The sequence below is a fragment of the Zootoca vivipara genome, chromosome 9 (genome assembly GCF_963506605.1).
Source record: "Zootoca vivipara chromosome 9, rZooViv1.1, whole genome shotgun sequence".
Taxonomy (NCBI): domain Eukaryota; kingdom Metazoa; phylum Chordata; class Lepidosauria; order Squamata; family Lacertidae; genus Zootoca; species Zootoca vivipara.
This window is the reverse complement of record NC_083284.1, coordinates 24,334,501-24,346,329: the sequence shown is the minus strand read 5'-3', so window position 1 is coordinate 24,346,329 and position 11,829 is coordinate 24,334,501.

Genomic DNA, 11,829 nt, shown 5'->3' with positions numbered 1-11,829 from the left:
GGGATGAACTAGATAATCCTTGTGGTCCCAGCTCTATGAGCCTATAGGTCAAGACCTGATTCACACTGGCCTATAGCTGTGGTTGCCCCTATAGGATGAAATGCCCTCCCCTCCGTGGCAGCCACCAGTTGCTTCAGATATCATGTAAAACCTTCTCCTTTTGCCCAGGCCTTTCCTCATTCATAAGACTGGACCTTCTTTGATGTGCTTGACTCCCCTGAACTTATTGTTTTATTTGCTTTTCACATGCTTTGGCGTGCTTTTGGACTACTGTTCTAGGCTGTATTTTTTTGCTTAAATAATATTGTTTGTTTTTAATATTGTATTACTGCTTGGACTTTTCTTTCTTTTTTAATGTCAATCAGAATGTAAGTGCTCTTAAATAAGCAAAATAATGAACAAAGAACGTTCTTGGTGGCGAGGCCATTCATCTTGAAGTTCCCCCTGGCTATCGGCAGCCTGAGTCCCTCCCTGCAGCCTCTCTCAAGTTACCATTTCAGTCTTGCCCACCGCCGCATTGAAATGAGTGTCACAAGCACACAAAATTCACTTGCACGTCCTGATGTTTCTTGCTTCTGTTTGATGATTTGCGGTGCTCATGTCTCGGTGGTGTCTTCTCTTTGATGCCAAATAACACAAATGGTTGGCTAATCTCCGGTTCCTTTAAAAAAGAGAGAGACGTTCATCTAATGTTTTGTCTGACAGTCCTCTCAGAATTAATGGGGGGCCCGCCAATGGCATTCCACAGCTGTTGTCCCTGTTTACAAATTGTAACACATGAGGACGTTGCCATTGTGGGGCATATGGAGCATGTACTGTATGTTACGTTTAGCATTCTGCGATGTCTTGTTAAATCTCAATTTTACGGCCTTGCCCTGTAAGGCTTTTCTGAACGAGGCAGACAAGAGAGACAGGTGTGTCACAGATTCAGCTTGGTGACAAGTTTTCAAATTCAGACGCATTCTTTGAGCCACAAAGTAAAGGAGCAGCTGGTGGCTCAAGGGCCTATCTGATTCTGTTGGAATTTTTGTGGCAGAAAGAATGAGTTGTTTTGTACTGCCTGAGAGCAACACCAGGCGCATTTCTGTGGAGATACAATTTGTGTTTGATCTTGTCAGGTGGACTTTAGTCTTCACTAGTGGTCTGGCCATTATCCGTTCAGCTCTAAACAGTGTCTTGTGCTGGGGTTTGAATATTCTCAGCTCCTATTAAGATCAAAACTGTCTGAAAGTGCTGAGTGTGTCTGAATATACAGGCCTCACTATTTATCAAAACGTGACACAAAGGAAGAGAAGACTATGGTATGGGTGCTGCACTTACATATACAAGATCATTTATGACAGTCATTTTAACACCGTTGCTTTCCTACTAGAAGGAATACTGTCGGTCCAGAGTTGGGATGAAGCTGAGGCAAAGGCAGAAAAGCATAAAAAAGCCAAATGGTGCTGTTAAAGGCAGATCAGTAGTTGGGTTCTGGAACACAGAGACAAGGATGCAAAGGACCAGAAGTAATAATGGTGGAGGAATTGAGGTTGTACTCAACAAAGTCCTCCTCAGAGTAGACCCAATGAAATTAATGAATCTAAATTAGCCATGTCCATTACCACCAATGGGTAGTAGGACTAGCACTGAATACCACTCTGTTGTTGTTGTTTTTTTGCATATATCAATGCAAACTGTCCTGATCCACACATCCTGGACTCCCTCAGAAAAAGCATGATGTACCCCCCCACCAGAGATAGTACGTACTACCCTTCCCCTAACACTGTTGAAAGAGGAATAATGTATATTCGCCCAATACCACCATGAATACTCAATAAAATCTGGAGGGGCCCATGTGTATTCATCTGATCAAAAGAAAACATATTTTTTCCAAGCAGTTCTGGTCATGTTGATTTAAGTCTAATAAGATGCTTTGAGAATATAGCATTATCAGCGTTCAGCTATTTCAGTAAGTAACACAAGAGCAAAATAGGAAAATGCAAACATTTTGTGCTTAAGAGTTGTATGATAAACCAGATTACGTCATCATATTCCTCCTCTGCTTTGCTTTGCCAAGCTTTCGGATGTCGGGTTCCCATGTAAACACATGTAGCACTACAACTTTTCAAAGGCCCCTTGAGTAATTATCCTAAGATATTTCCAGAGGTAGGCCAAGAGGTTCCATGTGAAATTTCCTGGAGATGTTAAATGGTCATAAAGTAAAATTGAACATAGGTTTGAGGAATGTGCATTGCAATTCAATATGGCAAGCAAAGATCTATACAACAGAGGCAACATTTTAAATCATGGTCTCTTTGCATGGGGAAATAAGTAAAAGATCTGGGTATCCCTGCCACCGGATCATTATAAACATCAAATGATGTTCATGTAGTCAAGGTGCTTCGAACTATATAATTTGTAATTATGAGGTAGCATTGAGGAAGCATCACAGAAGCATTGATTCACATGTTTGAGCCGAAGGTGGTGTCTTTCAGAGCATAAATTCCATCCAGTGGTGAAGAAAAAAAACACTGATCTGTTTGTTGTTTTGCTTGGAAGTAGTCAGAAATTCAGGGGGCGTGGGTGGCACTGTGGGTTAAACCACAGAGCCTAGGGCTTGCTGATCAGAAGGTCGGCGGTTCGAATCCCTGTGATGGGGTGAGCTCCCGTTGCTTGGTCCTAGCTCCTGCCAACCTAGCAGTTCGAAAGCATGTCAAAATGCAAGTAGATAAATAGGAACCGCTACAGCGGGAAGGTAAACGGCGTTTCCATGTGCTGCTCTGGTTCGCCAGAAGCAGGTTTGTCATGCTGGCCACATGACCTGGAAGCTATACGCTGGCTCCCTCGGCCAATAATGCGAGATGAGCGCGCAACCCCAGAGTCGGTCACGACTGGACCTAATGGTCGGGGGTCCCTTTACCTTTTTAGTCAGAAATTCAGGGGGCGTGGGTGGCACTGTGGGTTAAACCACAGAGCCTAGGGCTTGCTGATCAGAAGGTTGGCGGTTCGAATCCCCGGAACAGGGTGAGCTCCTGTTGTTCTGTCACAGCTCCTGCCACCTAGCAGTTCGAAAGCACGCCATTCAAGTAGATAAATAGGTAAACGGGAAGCGGGAAGGTAAACGGCATTTCCGTGCGCAGCTCTGGTTCGCCAGAAGCGGCTTAGTCATGCTGGCCACATGACCCGGAAGTTGTACGCCAGCTCCCTCGGCCAGTAAAGCGAGATGAGCACCACAGTGCCGCAACCCCAGAGTTGTCCGTGACTGGACCTAATGGTCAGGGGTCCCTTTACTTTTAAGCCAGAAATTCATTCATCATTCATTTGTGCCAGGAAATTAAGACTGCCTCAAAACATTTTTTTAAACAGAAAATGACATTCAGGTGTATGTATACCTCTCTGAGAAGGGCATGTAAGGAATGCCCTTGACAATTTATTCCTCATTCACTGGTCCAGGGATAGGGAATATGTGGCCCTCCAGATGTTGTTAGACTTCAACTTCCATCATCCTTGACCTTTGGCCATGCTGGCTGGAACTTGGGGGAGCTGGCATCTAAGAACATCTGGATGGCCACAAGTTCCCCATCTCTACATTAGGCTGCCTCATTTGTTGCAACTCCAGATGTTTGAGTTTTGTCCTACTGTCACTTGGACCTGGCCTCCGATTACAGTATCTCTCTTGCAAAGTGAAACAGCTGAGTAAAGTTCACAGACACTCTGTCTGCAATCCTATACACACTTACTTGAGAGTGAACCCTGCTGAATCCCAGGCATGAGCTACACCAGGCATCCCCAAACTTCGGCCCTCCAGCTGTTTTGGGACTACAATTCCCATCTTCCCCGACCACTGGTCCTGTTAGCTAGGGATCATAGGAGTTGTAGACCAAAACATCTGGAGGGCTGCAGTTTGGGGATGCCTGCGCTACACCTACAGCAGAAAAAGGAGGCTGCCCTGAACCCCTGGTCTACCTGTCAGCAAGTCAGTATGTCATGCTCAAAGTCCAGGGGTTAAGCCACACAAGGAAAGTTGAAATCCAAAGTCCAAAGGTCAGGAAACACAGCTCAGGGTCAATCCAAGTAGCCAAGTCTGAAGTCCTGCAGTCAGGATACAGTCAAACCTGAAGCACAGTCCTATAGAGGTACAGGCGCATCCAAGCCAAGACCCATCAACGTGGGCAGTTGAGTAGACACAGCACCTCAGCTCTGCTTCCCTTTTGTACTTTGCATGCTGATTGCAGCATCTGGGCTTGACGAGACATGTGACCCTCACCTGTCCTGAGCCTAGTCCATCTGAGGAATCGCACCCCTCCTCCCAGAGCTAGCAAGCCCCACCTGGCCAGCTTGGGAGCTGGGCTGTGAGCCCTTGCCTGCCTCAGCCTCCTGGAGCATCCCTCCTGTTGCTTCCTGCACCTCAGAGCCTGCCATGTTCATGGAGACAGGGGCCCCTCTGGCTCTGGTGATGGGTCCTGCTGCTCTGGTTCCTGTGCACTGGCCTCCATCCCCTCGTCATCCCCCATCACCCTGCGAGTACTTCCTCCCCCATCCCCAGCTTGCCCCAGTGTGTCCCAGTCCTGGTTACACCCCTTGCTGGGATCCTTTTCCTCCTCTTCCCCATCATCCTCCCAGTTTTTGACAGTGGCAGAATGGGCTGTACCATGTCAGTTTCAAGATGAAGGAAGAGAAGGGAAGTAGGACGGTTCCATTGGCTCTGCTTAGAAAAGCAGCCTTTGGTCCTCCCTCAGCTGCCATTCCATCGGGCTACCTGAACTGCTTACATCAGTGATGGCCCAACTTGGCCCTCCAGCTGTTTTGGGACTACAATTCCTATCATCCCGGACCACTGGTCCTGTTAGCTAGGGATGATGGGAGTTGAAGTCCCAAAACAGCTGGAGGGCCAAGTTGGGCCATCACTGGCTTACATCATAGCTGATTATTATAAAAAACTGTCTAGCTTTAAGAACTAGTGCTGGAGTTTGCTTTTTTCCACCTCCCTTCCCTTTCCATTTCCCATTTGTGTCATAACCTTTAGTTAGACTGTAAGTTTGTGGGATTATCTTGCTTTTTTACTGAGTGTATGCTGCTATGTGAGTCTACTTGACTGAATAATGGGATCTTGTGCTCGACTAAATAAATAAATAAACAAGAGCATCTCATTATATGGAAACATCTCAGAATCAGCCCTAAGCAACTCCTATAATAGTGCAGGATGGTGGGTTTTTCTAAAAACCTACACTTAATTTAATGTGATATTTTTAGTGTTAAGAAACGAACAATTGTATGCACAGAATGGGGTCTTTTTAAAAACATAGAAATAAAACAGAGAGTAGGATGAATAAGGTTTTGGTTACAAACCCAAGAGAAAGGACGGGGTCCAAGAGGAAAAATTCCTGCTTTGAATTAACACATTTTACAATCACGTTGCCGTCCTTCTCTGCAAGACAAATAAGGAGACTGAAAGAGACACTTGAAATGTAAACCATAAGTGCATAATTTTCCTTGACAGCTGATGCACACTGAAATTCTTACAATAACATAATAATACAAAATTAGGGACAGATTTTTTCTGTTTTATGAGTGTTTCCCTTTCTGCATATTAAAAAGCCATTGTTTCTTTATTCATCCCTCTCTGTGGAAGATAGGGTTTTCTCCAAAGAAATCTATGTGCCATAATACAACCTTATCCTTCCTTCTTATTTGAGTTGTTTGTAAAGGTTTGGAACTGGAGCCTTTTCTTCTTGCTTTATTAGCAGTGGATGCCTTTCCCACTTCCAAACACTAACAGTATATTTTGGCCGCATGAGATAAAATACTCTGGTTCTTACGGAGCTGTTCATGTGTGTGGCTCTCTTCCCTAAAGCTCCCCTTTTCCTCCTTCCTAAGAGCAGCAGCTGTGACCCATGCAGTCGCCCAGTGGATGAAAGGACAATAAAACTCTGAAGCGACATAGTTGCTTGGTAACCACCTGCCAGGAAGCACAAGAATGGAACACATACAGTGCCCTGGAGACTGAGGGCATCACGTAGACAAATGGGTGCCATGCAGTTGGCCTGAGGATCAAGAGTGTTGAGCATGAATATATCCTACAAGGCAGTCTCACGCTATACACACTGAACATAGTAGCACCTCAACTGCATCATATTAGAGCCACAGCAAGGATTATTTCTTAACTATGACAACAGTCTTGGACAACTTTACCATATAAGTGCACAGAAAAATATCTAGAATTGGAAAAGAGATGACAGAATGGAAAAGCACATGTAATTTATCCAAGCATTTCTATTTAAATACAATTAAAATGGTTAATCTTGTTTAAATTTCAAGACATTTGCATTCTTTGCTGTGGGTCAAGGCTATGGACTTTGGATGCGCATCAGAATCCCAGATTAGGTTAGCCACGGTTTGTGCTCAGAGTAAAAACAAAATAGCAGGCCTGGTTGCGTTTGAAGTAAGCAGAGCTACAATTCTGGGAGCTGCTTTCCCAGATGTTGAGTCACAAATGCCAGCCATCTTGAAGTAGATGATTTTGTGTAACTTAAGGCTTTCCCTGTGAGACTACATCCATGTTGGCCTGTGACTTTAAAAGAGATCGCTTTCATCTGGATTTTGTCAGACTCTTCCAACTTTGGAGCAAACCTGGATCAGTGACAGGACTGAAAGACTGATCTCTGATATAATTCTCTTTTACACAGTTATAATAAATAATAATAATAATAATAATAATAATAATAATAATTTATTATTTATACCCTGCCCATCTGGCTGGGTTTCCCCAGCCACTCTGGGCGGCTTCCCACAGAAAAATACAATACAATAATGGATTAAACATTAAAAGCCTCCCTAAACAGGGCTGCCTTCAGATGTCTTCTAAAAGTCTGGTAGTTGTTTTTCTCTTTGGCATGGAAAGCATTTGCATGTTTAATAGCCTACGTGGAACTGATATGTATGGCCCCATTACCACCGGTATATGTTGGAATTAGTGTGTCATGCATTCCAAGTCCATTTTGAAAATAAGTCTTAGGACATCTAGTTATACGACTGCGGATTGAATTGGTTTGCATGCACGATCCCAGTAGGGTGCCATCGTGGCTGCCCCCACACCCGCGCTGGGCATCATGCCCCTGCAGGTGGCGTGCCCCGCCCCCAGGACGCGTGCCAGTCCCGCCCCTGCCTGCTCTCTGCCCCCCCCCCCCGGTGCTGGAGCATGAAGCTCCGCCACTGTTTGCATGCATGCTATGCTGAGGGAAGCATGGGTGGACTTTATACATCTGACTGAAGTCATTTGAAAATCTGTACTTCCAATCAAGTGTGGAAAGCCTCCATGAGTTGGTATCTGCACACACATAATCAGCTCAGCCCTTGGAACTAAAAGCTAAAAATCAGCCTAGGCTGACCAGTAAAAATCAAGTGTGTTGCAGCTTGGAAGTGTCATGTGCATTGACCCATACTAGCAACAGATCAGAATGTCAGCTACGATTGTCAGAGTCGTGTCTCTGAAATAATGGCACAAGCATCATGTTCTTTTGTGGATTCTTTGATGATGCCTGTACAAAATATATGCTGGTGGAATGTGCTCCGTGAGAGAAAAGAGAGTGCAACATTATTTCATGTATATGGTTGCTCTATACTACAGCGTTGATGTGTCTTCTTCTCCCTGGATCACCTTTCCGGATGCAAAAAGTGTCGCTCTTCTGCTGTTCATGCTAGGATAGGCAGGCTACTGGTATGTTGACTATTCCTGCAGCTGAGGATGTGATGAGGTGAGTTGTCGCGTTTTGAGGAGGAGGGGATTTAAAGGAGTAGAATGGAGAGAGCAGGAAGCCCTTAAAGAATTAGCCCATGCGCTAAACCTTTCCTCACACGGAGCACTGTGCATCTCCCTTAACACATTTTAACTGTGCACTTTCCAGTTTATAATTCAGCTGCATGGAAATGGCAAAGCAGGGGAGATTATTTGTTTTCAGGAGGATAACAGCCCACCTTCTACACAGATTATGTATCGGATTTCGGTCCTGAAGCTACCGCTTGCCATGGATGATATTTTCATGAGCTTTTTCCCTTCTGTGGGCAACATGAAGATGATGGTGGCACATGATTTGGATCCGTAGTCTTGCCACACATGCAGTGCTGCAGTTGCCTTGGGAAATGTGGTGGTTCAGTTTTGACCCATCAGAGCCTCCACTTTGATCCCTTCTTCCTTCATAGGATAATTGTGACCTTTATAACCAAGATCATATTGCCCTTACATTTCTGAAGAGAGATATTAATTTCATCTATGTCCTGTCTCTTTCCTTACGCTAACAATAAAAGGGATATCGAAAACCTGGGCTATATGATATGGACATGTTGACTTCACTGCAGCGTCAACACTGCCATTTCTGTGCGTGGGTCACCGATGTCACTGCTGCCTCTTTGCTTGTTAGTTCACCTTTCATTGGTCATACTGTAGGGTACCTTTCTCAAACTCCACAAACTGAATTTATCTCCCTTTCCTAGGAATGTATATATATTTCCAAACTACACAAAATAATATGGCTAACAATCTTATTTTGTCATGATCCACTCTATATTTTTCAGAAGGGATAATGTATTCTCTTATTATTGCTTCTTCCTTTTATTGTCAGCAATTAGTAGTAAGCTGCAAGAAGAGGGGGCCAAGTGACCACTTTCTTATCTGTAACAGTCAGTTGAAGAACAAGTCATTTTGGCTAACAACTCATGGAGGATACAATGGAAAATAATTGTGGTAATTAAAAACATACGTATTGTTTACACAATTCAGGGCTACCCAGGCATGTTATGTAAGAAACTTATGAATTATGATTATATCTTGCAGTGATCATGAAGTGAAAATGTGAATATTATGAAGCTGAGAAATACTCTACTCAAGTCAAGCACCGAGATGTATTGCATTTGGTTTTTGGTGGATTCCAGCAACATAACTGAAGAGCCTCAAGAGCAATAGTTTGATTTGATATGATTAATTTTCTCTCAGTCGTTCCCTTTTTCTGATGTTATTTTCAATTTGTCTTTCATTGTGCTTTTACAGGGAAATTGTTGACTTAGTCTTAGGCTGATATCAAATAGTGTCCATCCACCAAAAGGAGCAGACATTGAAACAGCTCCCCCCCCCCGCCGCCTGTGCACCCAAATTTTCCTTGGGAGGACTGAAGGAGCTTGACACTACTGAAGAAACAATTTCCGTGGAGGCACCCAGAACTACAATGTCATCATCTTATTGGCAGTGGCACACCATTTATAACATGCCCCCAAAGAGGTCTGCCAAGCACCAACACGGCTGTAATTCAGGCACCAAGTGGGAACATGTTTATTTTCCCAGGTATTTTGATCTAAACTGGGTAAGTTTTAGTATGAGATTTTATTCTCTGCTTTTGTTTTTGCATTTTATTGCATTGTATGCCACTTTAGTTCAAAAGCACGTCAAAGTGCAAGTAGATAAATAGGTACCGCTCAGACGGGAAGGTAAACAGCGTTTCCATGCGCTGCTCTGGTTCACCAGAAGCGGCTTAGTCATGCTGGCCACATGACCTGGAAGCTGTACGCCGGCTCCCTCGGCCAATAATGCGAGATGAGCACCGCAACCCTAGAGTCGGTCACGACTGGACCTAATGGTCAGGGGTCCCTTTACCTTTATGCCACCTTTAAACTGAATATAAAGAAGATATATAAATGTTTTAACTGTTTTTTAAGAATAGGATTATTATGATACATGCCAGTCCTCAAGGGGTGAATGATTCTAGGAGTTCCAGGCACTTACAGATTGCACTTTCCTTGGAATGAGGGACAGCAGAGACTTTGTGACACAGTATGTGGTTTATTTACACATATATACAACCTGAGTTTAAGATGAAGGGGCTCACAGCATTAATATGCCAGAAGGTCTTGCTTCTCCCATAGTCACAACCTTGGAATCAAGCAGAAATCGAGCATGGGTCTGTCTCCCAGCTTCTGCCTGTAATCTTCTCTTAGCCCAGCTCCCACACAGCTGCTAGCTATTGTGATTCTGGTATATAACAGCTAGGTGAGGACTTGGGGAAGACCCATGCATTTGCCCTCTGGCACAGAGCAGCTTCTTTGGTTATAGTAATGATGGTACTTAGGTGGCAACTACGGCCATTATCTCACAAAGAAACTTGCCTGACTAATTCCACAATGGAATCCTCCATTAGATTTTAATCCTTGCTGTATCCAGGACCCCAGGAATTAGAAGGGACTCATGCATTATGCAGACAACTCACCCCCCCCCCACAACTATACTCACTTTTTAAATAGCTGAATAGGCCACTGAGGTAGCAAGATACCGGTAAGCACAGCCTTGCATGTACTGTATTGTCAATGTCAGGACCTGGGACCCATTATTGTGACCCATGTCTGGGCTGCTTTCCCCAGCAGTTGTAGTGCTTTTGCAAGTTACAGGATTCCTGGCCATCAGATTACCTTCTCTAGGCCTGGATTTCACACATTAGGAGCAGCCATTTGCCCTCCTCCAATTTCCCCTTCCTATGTGTTTATGGAAGTCACCCTTCACAAAATGGATGCATTGACACTGTTGTGGAAATTACTGTATTCCTAAATGTGGAATTCTTTGCTGCTCTTGGCCTCTAGGACCTTCACTCCCAATTGGTGTATAATTGTCTTCTCCCTAGCAATAGGCTGGAGCTACATGCAAATGTCTCCTCCCGACAGTGTGGAGAATGGTTGATAAAAACCTCCATAAAGGAAGGATCTTCAACTGATCTCTGCTAATTCACATCAGCTGTGCATCAGATCTCTCTCTCTCTCTCTCTCTCTCTCTCTCTCTCTCTCTCTCTCTCTCTCTCTCTCTCTCTCTCTCTCTCTCTCTCTCTTGTGTTAAGGAAAGAATTATGCTGGGGCAGGAATTGCAAGGTCAGCTACCACAGCTATCTGCAAAGATGCCAGAAAATTGTCATGTGCTGCCAAAAATGTTTTCTACCTCGGTATGCTGTAAATCTGACACAGGAAGGTTGCATGCACTTTTGAAGACAGGGGATAGTCGTTTATTTCCCCATTTAACATGCTTTATTGAGTTTAGAATCAAATAAAGAGGCTATATTGCCTGAAAAGCGTGCTTCAGAGTTAAATGAGTTCTGTCAGTTTATGACGTCTGAGGACCTTCCTCACTATGAATTGGGCTGTTTTCTTGGTCATTGAATGGGCAAGGAGATCTGGAAGGAGGGAAACACTCCTGGGCGTTGTTTTTTTTTTTTTTTAAGTAGAGATCCATCTTCCACGGATTCCACCAAGAATGATAAAATTTGGAGCAGTGCTACACTGCTATATAGGAGGGTGAAAAGATGGATTCCCTTTTGAATTATTATTTTATAATGCCCTAGTAATAAGACAGCAAAAGCATAGATAGCTGTGGTATGATGTTGTTCCATAGAATTCTAATAATGTAAATATCTGGAATAATAATAATAATAATAATAATAATAATAATAATAATAATAATATATTATTATTATTATTATTTATACCCCGCCCATCTACTCTGGGTGGCTTCCAACGAAATATTAAAATACAATGGTCTGTTAAACATTAAAAGCTTCCCTAAACAGGGCTGCCTTCAGATGTCTTCTAAAAGTCTGGTAAATGTTTTTCTCTTTGACATCTGATGGGAGGGCATTCCACAGGGCGGTGCCACTACTGAGAAGGCCCTCTGCCTGGTTCCCTGTAACTTGGCTTCTCGCAGCGAGGGAACCGACAGAAGGCCCTTGGCGCTGGACCTCAGTGTCCGGGCTGAATGATGGGGGTGGAGACGCTCCTTCAGATATACTGGACCGAGGCCGTTTAGGGCTTTAAAAGTCAGCA